The following is a 14,369-nucleotide window of genomic DNA, read 5'->3' as shown; positions in this document are numbered from 1 at the left end:
CATTGGAGTCCCTTTAATCACATTGGGGAAAACAGCCCTCAACAGAGACTTCCCCAGAAGACTATATTTTTGCCAGAGGATTTAAATTAAGTAATTTAATTGCAGGTTCACACAGTGGCCTGTACTTCAAGCTGTTATCGGAAACAAGGTATGTAGTGCGTGCACCTGCGAAGCCAGCTTTTTCAGAATGCAGAGGCCCACAGGACCCCTCTCCAAACCATCGCTAACGGGGACCTACAGTTCTCTGTGAGTGAGTCTTGCGCCTCGATAATTTAAGACTGAGAACGATGTTTATCTGCTTTGGGAGAGCCCGGCTTTCCCATCTCCCAGGGGAATGTGTCTGGTCATCGAGGACCCACCTTCTAAGGTGTTCGGGCAGCCCTGTGGCCCCAGGTGCTCGGCCACACCTCCCCACCCTCGACACCCCCTCCACGGCCGGAGGAGAGGGTTGCAGAGTCCGAGCCAGGAGTTCTGGCCGCTAGGAGGTCAGACCTACGCGGGCTGGCTCCACTCCAGCCTGAACGGTGGCTGCTGACCCGCAGGCGGGGTGGGGGTGGGGTGAGGATGACAGCACAGGGGAGAAGCACAAATACACGGAAGACGTTGCTTGGGGGCGTTTTAATGCTTCAGTGTGTGAACTTTTTAGTGCGCTCTGGCTCGAAATTATGGCTGGGTAGTAGCGCGCTAATGTCCAAATCCATGGTGGATAATGGCAGGAAGTTGTTGCTAATTGGTGTGTTTAGTAGTTGCTGAGGTGGCAGCAGCTGAGGTTGCGGGGGGGGGGGGGGGGGAGACAGAGACAGAGAGAGACAGAGAGACAGAGAGAGAGAGAGAGAGAGAGACTGGATCTCCACCTGACATGACTTCCCAGAGCTGGGGGATATGCCTCAAGATGGGCAAATGGTGTCTGGGTCAAGTTCATCTCTTTCAGCCTGGCCCCAGCCCCTGCCCGCAGGTGCACACTCAAGGCCCCAGGACGGATCTCAGACTTGGGGTGGATTTGGGGGGGGGTGTTTGTATTTGCAAACAGGAGGCGGCTGGTTTGCCAGAAACGCCATCCCTGGGCTTCCTCCGCCTTTCCCAGGGCAGCCTCTCTCCCCATCACACCTACACCCAGGTTTCCTAAGTGGGGTTGGGTGGGATGTGGTCAGCCGGGCAGAAGGCGACTCCCTGCCCTGCCGCACCGTGTGAACAGGGGCTGTTTCGCCCACGAGGAACCTGGGGCCCTGGGAAGAGCTGGAAGTGCGGTGGGGCAGGGGGTGGCGAGGCCGATTTTCGAGCCGCGCTCCTGCCGGGATGTCCAAGTGCTCACGGTATTGTTTCAGTGCACCTTCTAAGAGTCCCCTCCTAGTCATGGTAACTGTGGAAATCACACCCATGCCCCCATCTTATAGACGGGCAAACTAAGGCTCTGAGAAATCAAGGCACTTTGCTCCAGAACCCACAGCAAAGAGGCCAGGCTCTGGCCTCAAGTCCTGCAGTCGGGCCTCACACCATAGCCCGGTCAGTCACGTTCCTTATTACATTATAGTCTCTTCATTGGATGCATCTAATAACACTTTTTCCCACTTGGCCTTTGACCCGGCCGGGCTCCCACCTGTGGAACCTAACAGTGGCAGGGAGGTGGCGTGTCTGCTGCTAAACAACAGAGGAGGGTCCGCCTCCCTTTCGCCGATGCCCGCTGGGCTGGGGCTTTTCTCCCCTTCCCTGCACTCAGCATCTCGCCCCCTCACCTCCGCCGAGACCAGGGGGGAGAGAGGCCCGCGGAACCGCTCCGCGCTAGCTCCCTTCCCCCAGTCTCCCGGGCCCTGTGCTGCGGGCAAGATAATTTGGCTAATGAACTCGTTAAAGGGCCCCTGGTGACCCGCCTGGCCTCCCCTCGGCCCATCTGGGAAATTCCATTGAAAGGCTGGATTGGGTCCTCGGCCCCGCCGCCGTCTGTCGCTGCAAGAGGCGCGCACCCGGTGACGCTAGGCCCCCTACATTAAAATAATTAGCCGGAGGAACAGGTGGCCCACTCCGGTCTGCCAGGCGCATCTGGGCCGCGGTGCCGCCGCCGCCGCCGCCGCCGCCGCCGCCGGGGGAGGGAAAGGTCAGACCCGCCGCCCCGGGAGCCCGGGAGGGCGGAGAGGGGCCTTCCGGGCCGGCGGGCTGTCGCACAGGCCCGGGGCCTCTGCGACCCAGCCGGCCGAGGCCTGAGAGGGATGCCGGGACCGCGCCCCCCAGGCGCAGGGGAGCGGCCGCCCCGGGCCACCTGCGCCGCCGCCCGAGCCCCGAGGAAGGGATGCCGGGCACAACGGCGAACTCGCACCCCGCGGCTCCCAGGCTGGAGCAAATTCTTCGGTCGGGCCGCGCGCCAGGGCCCCGCGGGCCAGCGAGCCGGGCGCAGCTGGGGCGGCGTGCGCGGGGTGCACGCGTCTGGAGGTGCGCGTTGGGAGGGGCGCACGTGGGTGTGGGAAGGACCCCAGTTCTCGCTGCCCGCCCGGGAAGCGCCCTCCGGCTCCGGCCCTCATGGGGGCATTTCCGGGCCCGGTGGTGGGGAAGGAGGCGAGGAGGTCTCCGCTGTGCTGCTAAAAAGAGCGGCGCAGCCCGGGCGCTGCCAAGCCTGTTGCCAAAAACACATATTATACTGCGACATTCTGTAAATGAGATAATGATACATAAACCCGGATGATAGATGTGACGTGCCTGGGATGTCTTCTCTAAATTAGCTGCTCGCATCGACTGCTAATAATGGTGAGTTTATGAAAGCAATTTCTGTGCAAAATGCGAGAGGGTCTTCTTACTCTAATCAGCCTGCCTCAGTTAATGGATGAGGGGGTCAGGCTGAGAATTATTGACACGCCCGTGCCCTTAACCTGTTTCCCAATAAAGCTGATTAGTTTTTGTCAATTCATCAGCTAACCACTCTTGCTGGGACTGCATCAAAGCCTTATTTGCTCAGGGGAAATCAACAAGTCACAGATCAGCTCCATTAAGGGGCTGCAGATCCAGGACTGTCCTGAGGCCGAGGGACACCCCGACGGACCTCACACCCACCCCACCCCACCCCAGGCGCCCCGAGCGGCTGTCAGCGCGGGCTTCCCCCAAACTTGGAACACCCTACCGCCAATGAGCGTAGCAAAGTTGCTGGCTCTGAAGACTCCCTTCCTTTTCCTCTGAGGGCCGAGGAGAGGCCTCTGCAGCCCGGTGCATTAGGTTCACTCTTCTGGGCGCTGGTGGTCCAGGTTCCGGCAGGATCACCTTGGAGGGGAAGGGAATGTCGCAGGCGGCACAGAGTAGAGGGCTAGAGGGCATGAGTGAGGGGTCGCTGCCACACAGCCCTCCTACCAGGGGACAGAAGGGAGAAGAGAGTGGACCCCGGATTCCGCCGGGTCAGCACGGGCCTGAGCATAAACAGGCCGAAAGGCTTTCTTTGGGCGGGATTGCACCTGCACCCAGGGCTGACCCTGGCCTGGCTTAGTGAGCTCAGCAAGCGCACGGGAGAGGGCACCAGCTGCCAGGGAGTGCACCTGGGTCGGGGCTCTCGAGTTGCTGCCTCCACCTGCGCCCCAGGTGAGCTGCAAAGGAGGACCTCCAGGCCTTGGGCTCCCACAGAAAGGAGTGGCAGATGGGCTGCCCACTGGAGGTGACCTCAGCGCCCCGGGCCCGCAGGTGGGGGAAGAAAAACGTGCGCTGTCCCTTTAAGCCCCCGGCCACTGCCACCTCCCAGCCCCATCCCCCCTCAATTTAATTTCATTAAAACAGAGCATGAATATTTCTATTAAACCTAAAATGAAATATGAAACCATTTAGACTCTGCCTGCACCAATCACCCAGATTTATGACTTTTATTCATCACATCAAGAGCTTGGGAAAATGAATTTTCTTCACCCAGGAAGGAAATAAAACCTCAGGCTCGGTCATTTCCAGAAAGCTGTTAATTTGACCATGTGGTAATTACTTTCACAATTAACTAAAATACAAATCAACTTGACAAATCGGGCTAGTTTATATATTAATTAGCCTGCTTAAATTTATTCATTATGAAAAGACAATTTAGGGGGACCTGCGGTGTCCGTTTTATTGCAATAAATTGTTAGGAAGTGGGTCTAATAAAATATCTTAATATTTAAGGATATTGTATATGCGGGGGTGGGGAGATGCTTTTTTGACAATTTCATTTTCCAATTAGTAATTTTGTTGTAATCTGTCTGCGAACCCGGGCCTCCCGGGCGGAGAGGCAGGCTTCTCCCGGCCTGGGGCTGTCGGAGCGGGAGCGGTTGGGTCTGAGCCGCGGGCAGAGGGGAGTGAATTCCGCGGGGAGGGCCGGCGGGTCCGACGCAAACGTGGGGCTCCCGGCGGCGCCAATCAGCCGCGCCGAAGCCAGCCCGGGTGCCGCGCTCCTCGGTCCTCCTCCCGCCCGGGGCGTGGCGGCTGATTTAATAGAATGTCGATAGAATCCTTCGATGCCTTTTAGCTTGTGATCTTTATAAATGTCCCTCTATTAAATTAGAAAATGATTCTCTTCTCGTTTAATTGTATTCTTTCGTTTCTTATTTCCAATTAATTAGTCCTATCGACGTTGCAATATTTTAAGTGACTCGAGTCCGTTTCCAGTTAGAAGATACGGGTCAGCACATGCGATTTTATACCAGACAGAACTATATAATGTGGGTTTTAACTACTCGTCCCTCATCTGTCTTGACCATCTGGCCGGAGTGGGCTGCTTGGCCGCCTGGCGGCTCCCCGGGTGGGCGGGCACCGCTCGGGGTCGAGTCTGGGCTCCCGCAGACACCTCCGCAGCCCGGGGCCTTTACCTAGATTCTCTGGATTTTAAATCTGCTCCCAGCCGGGTGGCCCCGCGGTGAGGACCCTTCAGAGGAGCCCCGCGCCCCTCCTTGCCCCCCATGGGGCCGCGGCGCCCAGCGAAGCCCCGCTGGCTCTGGGGGCGATCCCTCCGGTCTCCTGTTCCACTGCCGCCTCCCTCCTTGCAGCCTCGAAAGCCTTTAAAATCATTTTCAGAACTGGCTTGGCCCCTTCTCTCTGTCCAGTCCCTCTCGGCCTCTTCAGGGGAGCAAACGGCCCTCGCTGAAGGCGGGCACACCACCATCCGACAACCCGAAAGTTCAGCTTGGCCGAGGAGGGATCCACCTTTCCTGAATTAACTGACGAATTAACTAATTCCTCCCGGGAAGATTTGTGCCGGCGCCCCTCCCCCTGTGCGGTGATTTGGGACCCGCTGGCCTGTGCGCGCCCCCCGAGCCCCCCAGCTCTCCCCGGACCCATGTCCCAAATGCCTGTAACACGTGGGGGACCCCCCACCCGCCCAACCGGGGAAGAGGGGCTGGGGGGCAGAGCCCACACCCTTTCCGGCGCTGGTGAAGGAGGGGGCTCCTCCCCTCCCCCAGTCCCGGCTCCTTCGGGCACGCGTTTGCCCCGAGGGTCAGTGGCTTGGCCCCCATGGTGTCCCTGCAAGGTGGGACCTGGATGGCAGTAAGAACCGGGGTCCAAGGGACGATGGTTAGCTCCCTGTGGCTGCACCCCAGTGTGCACCACTGTCCCCTGCCACTCCCCTGCCCTCACCCCTGCCTGTGGCCCTCCGGAGATCCACCTGCCACCTCCCGCTCACCAGGCCGCTCCTAGAAGCCTTCCCCAGTCTTAAGGCTCAGAGGGCGGGCAGGGCAGTTCCTTCCAGGCTCCTTGGGAGGGGCTCCCAAGACTCCAGCCAGAGTCTCGGGAGCCCCTCAGCCCCTCTTCTCCCTGCCCTCCAAGGGGAAGGAAGTTACAAACCTATTTTGCAGATCCTTCCCTCCCCACAGCTTCCTAGACTGGGAAGTTCTCCCCTAGGCACCCCGGGATTCTTCCCCAGAGTAAAGAGATCCCTCAGGTTTCTCCTCAAGGGCTGTGTCCTAAAAGTGGCAACATGAGGGGCTTCCCTGGTGGTCCAGCAGTTGCGACTCTGTGCTTCCACTGCTGGGGGCCCAGACTTGACCCCTGGTTAGGCAGCTAAGATTCCACATGCCGCGTGCACTGAGGGCCCATGACACTGTCCCAGCCCCTCAGGGCAGCCTCCTGCCGCAGGCTCTGTTGAGGACCCCCTTCCACAGAAACCTCAAGCCCCTCTCCTCCAAGCACAGAGGGGTCCCGACCTTTAGGTCTGCTCACTGAATGCAGGGGAGGGGTTTGGGGGGGAATTTTAACATCGTGTGTCTGGGCCTTAGGGGCCATGGGAAGCCAGATTAGAGAAGTTAGGGTCTTGCCCAGGGTCGTGTGGCGGCACTGGGGCCTGTCTTCTGATCCCCGCAGCCATGCTCCTTCCATAAGTCACCCCTCTGCGTGACACCTGCTCCCAGGGAAAGACAGTAGCGGGCACGGTGTGGGCTTTACTGCAATGCATTTCTTGAGGAGAGAGGAGGACTTTAGGTCGGTTGAAGCTGGTGGCCCATTCCTTCCGCAGCTCTGGCTGAGATGTGTGTGTGTGGGGGACCCTGCGATCTGGATGAGGCTGGAAGATCTCCGCCACAGCAGCAGATCAGCCTTTCCCAGGGGGTGTAAAGGGCGGGCCGTCTCCTTCTATTCACCCTGAATCCTTCTGTTGGGTCAAAGCAAGTGGGCTCACCTTGTCTTTCTGGTTATTAGCTGGGACTGTCTACTGACAAGTCAGAGGGAAAAGCAGTCCTCGGCCATACGTAAGACAGCAGTAGATGGCAAGCTCTGCAGACATCTGCCTGGCCCCCTCATCCACCCTGGGGTCACGGCCACGCCTGGGGCAAAGTGGATGGACTTGATTTTCATCTCCGCTGCTTAGTCTGAACGTGGTCAGAGCGTGGCCAGAGTTAGGCCAGCCAGGGGCCCGGGGAGCACAGGTAACCTCCCAAAGTGAGTTTTCTGCCACACAAGTACGTGAGGACTCACTGAAACTGTACTCTGGAATACCTGCCCCCTCCCCGGACACATTCCCTGCTGCAGCCAGGGGGAGGAGTCCACACTGGCTACTTAACACGATCCAAGTCAGCAAGTACTTACTAAGCCACTTTGCACAACCACCTTGATACTGAAGGATAAAGCAGTAACTTAAAATACCTTTCTGTGCTCACGGAACTTAATTGCTTCTTAGGGGAGGAAAAAGCGTGCAGAGATGAAACAATTAGAAACACCATCGAGGAACTTCCCTGGTGGTCCAGTGGTTAAGGCTCTGCACTTCCAATGCAGGGGGCTCGGGTTCGATCCCTGGCAGGGGAACTAAGATCCCACGTGCCGCACGGTGCGGCCAAAACCAAAACCTGAAACACCGTCAAATCATGCACAGTGGGGGCACTCGGGGGAACCAGCACTTGGTGGAGGCAGCCCTACAGCCTGTATGATGGGATGTATCACAGAATGTCTTTCCTAGGGTCATTCCAAAGGAAAGACCTCAGGCTGCGTAGCAAACCTTGTCGGAACCTTATTTTTTCTCTGCATCACCCAACAGAAGCGTGACTAGTTCTGCTCTCGTTTCTCCTTTTATTAACTATTTCCTTGGCAATTTGCTAATTTCCTTGGATCTCAATTTCATGATCCATGAAAAATGTATTTTGCCATCCATCCTCACAGAGGATGGGTGGGCGTCATAAAATCATCAAACAGAAGGGAATTTTTTTTTAACGCTTGTGGTTTTTTAGTATGGCGGAAGTCCAGTGGAGAAGGGGTAATTTAAATTGCTGGACAGTCTAGCATAGCTGCCATATGTGGTGTTATGCCCATTTTGCAGGGAGGAGATGGAGCCTGGGTACTTCTGTTCCTTTGCCCCCAAATTATGCATCCAGCAAGTGGCAGAGCCAGGATTTGAATCTAGACCTGTGTGGCCCAAAGCACAGATTCTCCGTGCTTACCCTTGTTCCTGTAACAGCTCTTGGTAGGAATGTCTTTGCAACAGATGTCTGCCTCCTGTCCTAGTGCCTTGTAGCGGAGAATTTGCCATTGTGCACAGGGAAAATTTGAACACTCAGCAGGATAAAGCGTCGTATTTCTGATGAAAAGCCAAGCACCATTGCTCTGTCAGCCACTCGAGAGGTGGACTTCAACCACCAGCCCACTGGAACACCCCGCCAGGCCCGGAGCACAGAGAGGACCAATGATGCAGACCAGTGACAACTTGCTGAGACAAGCAGCCGGGTGCCAGGGCCACCCAAGGCAAATGAGCAGGTTACAAAGCTATGCCTCGGTGCTGGGAAGAAGTTAGGCAGGAAGGGGAGAGACTGCAGCTGGAGAAACTTCAGGCTGTTCTCCATTTCACATATTAAATGCAGCAAAATTGGGCTTCCCTGGTGGCGCAGTGGTTAAGAACCCACCTGCCAATGCAGGGGACACGGGTTTGAGCCCTGGTATGGGAAGATCCCACATGCCACGGAGCAACTAAGCCCGTGCGCCACAACTACTGAGCCTGCGCTCTAGAGCCCACGAGCCACAACTACTGAAGCCCGCATGCCTAGAGCCCGTGCTCTGCAACAAGAGAAGCCACCGCAATGAGAAGCCTGCGCACTGCAACCAAGAGTAGCCCCCGCTCACCGCAACTAGAGAAAGCCTGTGCACAGCAACGAAGATCCAATGCAGCCAAAAATTTAAAAATAAATAAAGTTATTTTTAAAATGTAGCAAAATTAAATAAGGAAGTGGTTCCCAATACTGGTAGGTAAATATTAAACAGAAAGACAAAGATAAAAATTTAAAAGCCAGGGCTTCCCTGGTGGCGCAGTGGTTGAGAGTCCGCCTGCCGATGCAGGGGACACGGGTTCGTGCCCCAGTCCGGGAAGATCCCACATGCCGCGGAGCGGCTGGGCCTGTGAGCCATGGCTGCTGAGCCTGCACGTCCGGAGCCTGTGCTCTGCAACGGGAGAGGCCACAGCAGTGAGAGGCCCGCGTACCACAAAATAAATAAATAAATTTAAAAGCCAAAATCAAAACCACAAAAATATGACCAACAAAATGAAAATCATAACCAATAGGGGAAAGAAAGACATCTTTAAGATCTTTGGAATTGCCTTCTCTGGCCACGTCTCTTAGTGACCTCGAGGAGGGGAGGGGTGGCTGCGGGGGCCAGCAGGTGGCTTCCTGTCCCGTCTCCCCCCGCCCCCGCCCCCCGCCCCATCGGTGCAGCTTCCCAGGAGGCAGGTCCCTACAAGCTGTGGAGAGGTTGTTGCCCCTCGAGAGGGGCAAGACCCGGGAATGGACTCCGGCAAGAGCTAGTAAGATCTGAGTGGTGGACAGGCGCCCAGCAGCTGGGAAGGAGCGGGGGTTGGGGGGGTTGGGGGGGGATTCAGGCCGAGGTAATTGTGGAATGCTGCTGGATGCGAGGTGACACGTGAGGCGAGCTTTAGTGTTTGTCTGGGGGGCATTAAAATACCGTGAATCATTGACAAGAAACCAAACAGTGCTGGATCTATGTAACAATTTGAACACGTATTGCTCCAAGTAAAATCCAATTAGAAGCCTTTCCCCAATTAGATTATGCAAACTCAGATTACACGGAGCACAAACAGTGATGATCCCCGTCCGCCCGACGGCAGCCCGCACCTACACCTCACACAAACAGCGCAGATACTCCGGAGCAGGCCTGTCTCAACACCCAGGTTGTGTCAACACTCTCCCTCTAGATAATACATATGAGACAACGCACACACTGCTTTAATTGCATCGATAAACTGGGATTAACCCCCAAGGCAGGCTTGACTATTGCAATTAAATGTCCTCAGATAAATTGTTTCCTCAATAAGCAAATGGAAGGGACTGTGTTTGCCCTGAATAATAACAGGTATAATGGTTTACCGGCTAAAGTTAAGTATTAAGTGAAATCGCGTGCGGCCCTGATTTACTCCCTGAGATCGGAAAGTCATTTTTCATACGTCCTGTGCTGCCTCAGTACTGTATAAACAACTAATAATGCACTAAATCAACCCAGCACGACCTTGCATGTCGCCTAAAGCCGCCAGGCCTCGAAAACCTTGGCACCGAGGGTTCCTGAGAGCGAAAACAGCCTCCTGGAAGGAGGCTGAGGGACTGCTTTGGGGGTTTTGTTTTTAGCTTCTAGGATTCAGGAGTTGAGTGCTCTGTGAAATCCCACTGAGTCATTCAACAACCCTGTGGCGCTTTATGGATACGTGTCCTCTTTGGCTTTCCTGGTTGTAGCAGAAGGAGCTGGAAGCGGGGGCCGAGGTGCCAGGCGTTGTGGCCTTCTCCCCTTCACGGGTCACTTGCACAGGAAATTGTTAAGACCACGATTTCCCTTTGGTCACAGGAACGCTCACCTCAGTTTTGGTGTTTTGATGGGGGAGGGACAGGCAGATTTCAGTCTGTGTGTTGCCCTTTATTTCTAAGGCAGCGGGGAAGGGAGAGGGTAGTTCGTGTCCTGGAAGATTGCGGGTGAAAATCATATCAGTTCTGAAATAACGAGCATCTGTTCTTCTAGAATAAAACTGGGTCGCGTAACGTTCTTATTCTGCCTTAAGGCAGGCCAGCATTTTCCAGATGGTGAGTGGTGATATTTTAGAACAGGGACTCCCAAAAGGTACTGTTAGCTGTCCACTGAATTTGGTCTTTTTGAGTGTATCTCTTCTTTCCCCTCTGATTCCCCGACCAAGTATCTAGTAATGAGAATTTGTAATCCAAGCATCTTGGTGTTCATTAGATATCTACTTTAATCCAAGCATCTTGGTGTTCATTAGAGACCGACTTTAATCCAAGCATCTTGGTGTTCATTAGAGACCGACTTTAATCCAAGCATCTTGGTGTTCATTAGAGACCGACTTTAATCCAAGCATCTTGGTGTTCATTAGAGACCGACTTTAATCCAAGCATCTTGGTGTTCATTAGAGACCGACTTTAATCCAAGCATCTTGGTGTTCATTAGAGACCGACTTTAATCCAAGCATCTTGGTGTTCATTAGAGACCGACTTTAATCCAAGCATCTTGGTGTTCATTAGAGACCGACTTTAATCCAAGCATCTTGGTGTTCATTAGAGACCGACTTTAATCCAAGCATCTTGGTGTTCATTAGAGACCGACTTTAATCCAAGCATCTTGGTGTTCATTAGAGACCGACTTTAATCCAAGCATCTTGGTGTTCATTAGAGACCGACTTTAATCCAAGCATCTTGGTGTTCATTAGAGACCGACTTTAATCCAAGCATCTTGGTGTTCATTAGAGACCGACTTTAATCCAAGCATCTTGGTGTTCATTAGAGACCGACTTTAATCCAAGCATCTTGGTGTTCATTAGAGACCGACTTTAATCCAAGCATCTTGGTGTTCATTAGAGACCGACTTTAATCCAAGCATCTTGGTGTTCATTAGAGACCGACTTTAATCCAAGCATCTTGGTGTTCATTAGAGACCGACTTTAATCCAAGCATCTTGGTGTTCATTAGAGACCGACTTTAATCCAAGCATCTTGGTGTTCATTAGAGACCGACTTTAATCCAAGCATCTTGGTGTTCATTAGAGACCGACTTTAATCCAAGCATCTTGGTGTTCATTAGAGACCGACTTTAATCCAAGCATCTTGGTGTTCATTAGAGACCGACTTTAATCCAAGCATCTTGGTGTTCATTAGAGACCGACTTTAATCCAAGCATCTTGGTGTTCATTAGAGACCGACTTTAATCCAAGCATCTTGGTGTTCATTAGAGACCGACTTTAATCCAAGCATCTTGGTGTTCATTAGAGACCGACTTTAATCCAAGCATCTTGGTGTTCATTAGAGACCGACTTTAATCCAAGCATCTTGGTGTTCATTAGAGACCGACTTTAATCCAAGCATCTTGGTGTTCATTAGAGACCGACTTTAATCCAAGCATCTTGGTGTTCATTAGAGACCGACTTTAATCCAAGCATCTTGGTGTTCATTAGAGACCGACTTTAATCCAAGCATCTTGGTGTTCATTAGAGACCGACTTTAATCCAAGCATCTTGGTGTTCATTAGAGACCGACTTTAATCCAAGCATCTTGGTGTTCATTAGAGACCGACTTTAATCCAAGCATCTTGGTGTTCATTAGAGACCGACTTTAATCCAAGCATCTTGGTGTTCATTAGAGACCGACTTTAATCCAAGCATCTTGGTGTTCATTAGAGACCGACTTTAATCCAAGCATCTTGGTGTTCATTAGAGACCGACTTTAATCCAAGCATCTTGGTGTTCATTAGAGACCGACTTTAATCCAAGCATCTTGGTGTTCATTAGAGACCGACTTTAATCCAAGCATCTTGGTGTTCATTAGAGACCGACTTTAATCCAAGCATCTTGGTGTTCATTAGAGACCGACTTTAATCCAAGCATCTTGGTGTTCATTAGAGACCGACTTTAATCCAAGCATCTTGGTGTTCATTAGAGACCGACTTTAATCCAAGCATCTTGGTGTTCATTAGAGACCGACTTTAATCCAAGCATCTTGGTGTTCATTAGAGACCGACTTTAATCCAAGCATCTTGGTGTTCATTAGAGACCGACTTTAATCCAAGCATCTTGGTGTTCATTAGAGACCGACTTTAATCCAAGCATCTTGGTGTTCATTAGAGACCGACTTTAATCCAAGCATCTTGGTGTTCATTAGAGACCGACTTTAATCCAAGCATCTTGGTGTTCATTAGAGACCGACTTTAATCCAAGCATCTTGGTGTTCATTAGAGACCGACTTTAATCCAAGCATCTTGGTGTTCATTAGAGACCGACTTTAATCCAAGCATCTTGGTGTTCATTAGAGACCGACTTTAATCCAAGCATCTTGGTGTTCATTAGAGACCGACTTTAATCCAAGCATCTTGGTGTTCATTAGAGACCGACTTTAATCCAAGCATCTTGGTGTTCATTAGAGACCGACTTTAATCCAAGCATCTTGGTGTTCATTAGAGACCGACTTTAATCCAAGCATCTTGGTGTTCATTAGAGACCGACTTTAATCCAAGCATCTTGGTGTTCATTAGAGACCGACTTTAATCCAAGCATCTTGGTGTTCATTAGAGACCGACTTTAATCCAAGCATCTTGGTGTTCATTAGAGACCGACTTTAATCCAAGCATCTTGGTGTTCATTAGAGACCGACTTTAATCCAAGCATCTTGGTGTTCATTAGAGACCGACTTTAATCCAAGCATCTTGGTGTTCATTAGAGACCGACTTTAATCCAAGCATCTTGGTGTTCATTAGAGACCGACTTTAATCCAAGCATCTTGGTGTTCATTAGAGACCGACTTTAATCCAAGCATCTTGGTGTTCATTAGAGACCGACTTTAATCCAAGCATCTTGGTGTTCATTAGAGACCGACTTTAATCCAAGCATCTTGGTGTTCATTAGAGACCGACTTTAATCCAAGCATCTTGGTGTTCATTAGAGACCGACTTTAATCCAAGCATCTTGGTGTTCATTAGAGACCGACTTTAATCCAAGCATCTTGGTGTTCATTAGAGACCGACTTTAATCCAAGCATCTTGGTGTTCATTAGAGACCGACTTTAATCCAAGCATCTTGGTGTTCATTAGAGACCGACTTTAATCCAAGCATCTTGGTGTTCATTAGAGACCGACTTTAATCCAAGCATCTTGGTGTTCATTAGAGACCGACTTTAATCCAAGCATCTTGGTGTTCATTAGAGACCGACTTTAATCCAAGCATCTTGGTGTTCATTAGAGACCGACTTTAATCCAAGCATCTTGGGTTCATTAGAGACCGACTTTAATCCAAGCATCTTGGTGTTCATTAGAGACCGACTTTAATCCAAGCATCTTGGTGTTCATTAGAGACCGACTTTAATCCAAGCATCTTGGTGTTCATTAGAGACCGACTTTAATCCAAGCATCTTGGTGTTCATTAGAGACCGACTTTAATCCAAGCATCTTGGTGTTCATTAGAGACCGACTTTAATCCAAGCATCTTGGTGTTCATTAGAGACCGACTTTAATCCAAGCATCTTGGTGTTCATTAGAGACCGACTTTAATCCAAGCATCTTGGTGTTCATTAGAGACCGACTTTAATCCAAGCATCTTGGTGTTCATTAGAGACCGACTTTAATCCAAGCATCTTGGTGTTCATTAGAGACCGACTTTAATCCAAGCATCTTGGTGTTCATTAGAGACCGACTTTAATCCAAGCATCTTGGTGTTCATTAGAGACCGACTTTAATCCAAGCATCTTGGTGTTCATTAGAGACCGACTTTAATCCAAGCATCTTGGTGTTCATTAGAGACCGACTTTAATCCAAGCACTTGGTGTTCATTAGAGACCGAACTACCATCTTGGTGTTCATTAGAGACCGACTTTAATCAAGCATCTTGGTGTTCATTAGAGACCGACTTTAATCCAAGCATCTTGGTGTCATTAGAGACCGACTTTATCCAAGCATCTTGGTGTTCATTAG

Source organism: Grampus griseus (genome assembly GCF_964374135.1).
Source record: "Grampus griseus genome assembly, chromosome: 9".
Classification (NCBI taxonomy): Eukaryota; Metazoa; Chordata; class Mammalia; order Artiodactyla; family Delphinidae; genus Grampus; species Grampus griseus.
The sequence above is the reverse complement of the archived record's forward strand: the minus strand, read 5'-3'. Positions refer to the sequence as shown.